General features: G+C 39.8%; 1 protein-coding gene across 5 annotated transcripts in view; it reads left to right on the top strand.

Moving 5' to 3' along the window:
- LOC106883371 (cilia- and flagella-associated protein 43) overlaps positions 1 to 5,568 on the top strand; it is a 99,256-nt gene that overhangs the window by 56,410 nt on the left and 37,278 nt on the right. The gene's annotated exons all lie outside the window — the stretch shown is intronic.

Genomic DNA, 5,568 nt, shown 5'->3' on the forward strand with positions numbered 1-5,568 from the left:
AAATTCTAAAATTTAAAAAAATTGGCGGGAACTTAGTTGCCAACCCAATATATATATATATATATATATATATATATATATATATATATAGAGAGAGAGAGAGAGAGAGAGATAGACAGACAGACAGACAGACAGAGAAAGAGGGGGGAGAAGGAATAAGCAAGAGAACCTCTCTAGTGCTAGTGCAGCAAAGGGTGGCAAAGCAAGAGGGGTAGAGGGGTAACAAGTTAAATTCATACACGTCGAAAGCAGGTCAAGTTCTGTGGTTTGTGTTTAAACAGGGAGACCATCCAAAGGAGTTGCAGGAGATTCTGAAGTCATCTGGAGGTCATGGTTGAAGTCAATAGTAATTTGACCTCTAGCATGTTTGTTTACATACATGCTTCAATGAACTCAAATGAAACATAAAGCCCCTCCTTAATTTCCTGCACGAAATATGGCCAATTTAGTGTAGATGTTATCTTCCAAACTTGAATAAAACTAATGACCTCTATCCATTCTCCTTGCTCCAGTTTTCTTTTCACCACCATTTTTTAAAACATTCAACTTGTTATTCTCCTGTTATTTCTCTCTCACACTTTTTGTTTTCCTCTACAATTCTCTATTCCTGCTCATCCCATTAAACAATTCATAAAACTGTTTCATTACATGTCACAAAATAGACAATTACACCACAACAACATTGCCACTACTGAGCTTTACTCACAAGCTGACCCCAAAAATATATGAAAGGCTTGGAGATGCAAATGCATGCACGCACACGCACACACACACACACAGAGGCTTCCTTCAGTTTCTGTCAATCAAATCCACTCACAAGGCTTAGGTTGGCCCAGGACTATAGTAGGAAATGCTCACCTAAGAGGCCTCACAGTGGGACTGAACCTGAAATCATGTGGATGGGAGGCAAGCTTCTTAACCACACATCTGCATCTACTGTAACTCAAATCGTGTCAATAAGCTGCATTGTTAGCTTGCTGTGCTGAGTTCAACTCTTCTAAGTATGAAATCTGTCAGCCCTTATGTCCCAGATACACTACACTAGGACTCATTCATTGGTACCCTAACAATCCATTATCTAAAGCTGATATTCACATTATTCATTTTGAAGAATTTCGGGAATCTGTTGGTTGTTGTTGCTGTTATAGTAGTTATTGTTGTTTAACCCTAACCAAACCATCTTGTAATGAAAGACACTCCAGATGTGACCATCTTATCATTTTTTCATGCGTAATGTAGCTATGAAGTATTATCTGTAACCTTATCACGTATCATAGTCATATAGTATTACCTATTTTCTTATTATATAGTATAGTCATGCAGTATAGCCATATCCAACACGTCCTTCCCAGTTTTAAGATAGTTGAGTGTAATTTGAGAGAGATTTGGTTGTTATTTCTTGCAGGTTGAATGTCTGTATAGGTTCCATATTGGTGAAAGATTTCTTAGGAAAAGAAAGCCTTATCATTATTTACATTCACAAGAGATATCATTGGAGCATCAGACAAAATACCTTGCAATATTTGTTCTGGCTGAGGCAGTGAGTGAGCAAGCAGAATTTTAAGCATGCTGGATAAAATACTTAGTGGCATTTTATCAGTCTATATGTTCTGAGTTCAAATTCCACTGAGGTCGACTTTACTTTTTGTTCTTTTGGAGTTAATAAAATAAGTACCAGTTGAGCACTAGGACTGATTTAGTCAACCTATCCCTCCCCTTAAATTGCTGGCCTTGTGCCAAAATTTGAAGCCAATATTTGTTCTGGCTCTTTACTGTCTGAGTTCAAATTCCACAGAGGTCAACTTTGCTTTTTCACCTTCTGTGGTTGATAAGATATAAAATACTAGTTAACTACTGTGGTTGATTTAATCAAATATTATTTTCTTCCCAAATTTTTGACAGTTATTATTTACATTGACGTCTACAAAATCCACTCACAAGGCTTTGGTCAGCCCAAGGATATAGTAGAAGACACTTGCTCAAGGTGCCACACAATGGGACCGAACCCAGAACCATGTGATTAGGAAGCAAGCTTCTTACCACACAGTCACCCCTATGCCTTATATTCTGAGTTCAAATTCCACCAAGGTCGACTTTGCCTTTCATCCTTTTGGGTTTGATAAAGTAAATACCAGTTGAACACTGGGGTCAATGTAATTAATTATCCACCTTCCCCAAATTTTAGGCCTTGCGCCTATAATATAAAGGATTATTTACATTCATGATGCATATGGAATTCAACTAGGGAACAGTATCATCATCATCATCATCATCATCATCATCTTGTTGCTTGCTTGCTTGCTTCATGCTCTTGCTTGATGGGGCTGAGGTGATCCCAGGTTAGTGGTCTCAGAGATGTCATCATGCATAGAGCCAACAAGGTCCAATGCTCTCCATTGCTGGTGGTCCTGTGCCAGCTCCTCTGCATCCTCCAGGGTGACATCAAGCCTCTGGAGATCTTCCTCAATCGTGTCCAGCAATCTGGTGCAGAGCCTGCCATGAAGCCTCTTTCAGCTCACAGCTGCTATGCTGAATGGGAGTAAAGCCCTGGTAGGATGATCTAGTGGGGGACAGAAGACATGTCCATATCTGTGCATGTGATGGATAGCTATGTGGTGGGAGGCTGAAGGCTGAAGCGTGCATGTAATTCCTTGTTGGAGACATCACTATCATCATCATTTAATGTTTATGTCCCATGCTGGCATAAGTTGGACAGTTTGATAGAATGTGAGGAGTCCAAGGGCTGCATTGTATTCCAATGTCTACTTTGACAGGGTCCCTATTACTGGCTACCCTTCTGAACACCAACCACTTTACAGTGTGTACTGGATACTTTTTTCATACTGCTAACACTAATAAGGTTACCAAGCAGCTTGCAAAACTTTGAAATCTAAGGGAAGTGGTTTTATGCAAGGAGATAAGGGGTCAGTCCCTTGTTGTCAAGGAGCTATATGACTACTCCCATTTTAAGAGGATGTGAGTGATTGGGTTGCTGCTGGAGAGAAAGGGTTGAAATAGTGGTAATGAGGAGACTGGGTAGACCCTCAAGGTTCAAGATGTGTAGAGGTAAGTAGACATGGAAGTTAGTATACTTATATCTACACACATACACATGTATTCACAAACATAGTCACATATATATAACTACAGATGTGTGTATGTGTGTGTGTGAGAGAGAGAGAGAGTATTTGAATGTATGTAAGCAGAAGTTGTAAGGGTGTATAGGAGAGTGAAAGAGGGGTGATGAGTGAGGGGTTAACTATAATGAATGAAGAACAAGTATTAAGAGATGATAAGTAGGGGAGGTGGGGGAAGATTAGGTGACAACTGTAGAGATTGGGTTGAGATGTAGTGAATGGTGGATAATTGTGGTGGTGGGGTGACTGATGATGCAGTGATGAGTTGGTGGTGGTAGGGGAGAGGAGGAGATGACTGACAATATGGAAAAAGTGCCAAAGGAAGAGCAGCAGAATAGAAATAATTTTATAGTAGACAGGGGAAGAATGAGAGAGAGAGAGAGAGAGAGAGAGAGAGAGAGAGAGAGAGAGAGAGAGAGATATGAGGAGAAAGAGAGCAAAAGAAGGAGAGTACATGTGATTGGGTAGGTTGTATAAGTGGGTGGTGGAAGAAAGAGAGAGGCAGGTATAGTGCATGCAGAGACTGAATGATGTATGGTGGTAGTGAAGGTGAGACAATTTGGTGGCTCCTGGGATGGGGCAGTGATCAATGTAAAATGTAGGTAAAGAGGACAGTATCAAGGATGAAGGATGGATGCCAGGTGAAATGGTTTGGGTAATGAGAAAATTTAGTGATATCAAAGAAAAGATGTAGATACAGAGATGATGGGTGGTGGGGGTATCTTGAGGACATAGTTGTGCTAAAAAGCACCCATTACATTGTTGGAGTTGTTGGCATTAGAAAGGGCATCCAGCCATAGGAACCATTCCAAATCAGACTGGAACTTGGTGTAGTTCTCCGGCTTACCAGTTCCAGTCAAACTGTCTAACCCATGCCAGCATGGATTGCAAACACTAAATGATGATGATATATATATATATATATATACACACACGCACACTCACACACACATACACAGTGCTTCCAGAACTTGGTTTTGCCAACATGGGCAAATTTTCTCAGGAACTATATATCACTAGTCATTCAGATCCTTTGTAATCTTCTTTGTGATGTTCAAGGTCCTGAGATTATCCTTCACCACTTTGTCCCATATCTTCCTGAATCTCTCTCTTCCATAAATTTGATCCACATTAAGTGATCGGCACTTCTTTTTATTCAGCTATCTTCATGCATACACACCACACGTCCCTATTAGTACAGTCGTTTTATCTCTCATTTAATACATTTGTACTATGCTGTTCAAGCACACCAACATTGCACATCCAACCCAGCATGCTCGTTTCATTTCTTTCCCAGTCTTCTCAAGTTTTCTGCACTCAAAGTTCATGTTTTACTACAATGCAGCTTCGTATCATACAAATATCACACAATCTACCCTTCACTCTGAGAGAAAAGACCTTTGTTGCCAGCAGCAGCAGCAGTAGTAGCTCTCTGAACTTTCTCCAACCCATTCTTATCATTTTGTGTATTTATTTTTTTGCTGCTTTCATGGATTCCCATGACTCTTTGCTGCCATCCAATTCATAGTGAATCTTTCATTAGCTGATTACACAACCATGGCCACCACTCCTATGGTTGCATTGCAGTTACTCTCTTGATAGATCTTCATGATCCTGGTTGTTGATTTTCTAGGATTCCTCTGCTCAGCATCAATGTAAGAAGCACTGTTGACTCAGTTCCGCTCTTCCGCTATCTCTTCATAATCTGACATGTTGCAGTCCCATGACTTCACTGCATCCCTAGCTGAGTGGCCAAACAGGTGTAATGCCTTACCAAAGGGCAGCCCATAACTATGCAGGGTATAGACATCACTCTGTGAGATACTTTTAAATACTCACATACCCAGTTATATATATTAGAGAAATTGTTGTATTGTTTTGTTAAATATCACTACTTTGATCTTATGATAGTTACACTGTAGTGCTTCATTGCTCAACTCGCGTATTCAGCAGAAATTTCTTTGACTAAGAATGGGACACTGATTTCTGATTTATTTATGTTTATAAATCCTTATATAATCCTTATATTCTTTATCCTTATACATTTATACACACACACACATGTGTGCACATACACACATACACACATACACCCACGCTCACTCAATCATGCAGACAGGTATGTGCACACATACTCATACTCATACACACACACTCATACTCATACACACACACTCATACATTCATACATATAATCTCTCGCATGCATGCACTCAGTTACACAGTCACGTTGACATATATACACTTGCACACAATTTTTATGCAAATGCATTCGTGTAATACTTCTGGTGATACACATTTCAACACAAGTGTACAAAAGCGAGATCTTTCTGGATATAGTCATCATATTCATAATCTTCTTTTACACACACACACACACACACACACACACACACACACACACACACACACACACACACACACACACACA

The sequence above is a fragment of the Octopus bimaculoides genome, chromosome 14, assembly GCF_001194135.2.
Source record: "Octopus bimaculoides isolate UCB-OBI-ISO-001 chromosome 14, ASM119413v2, whole genome shotgun sequence".
NCBI classification, from domain to species: Eukaryota; Metazoa; Mollusca; class Cephalopoda; order Octopoda; family Octopodidae; genus Octopus; species Octopus bimaculoides.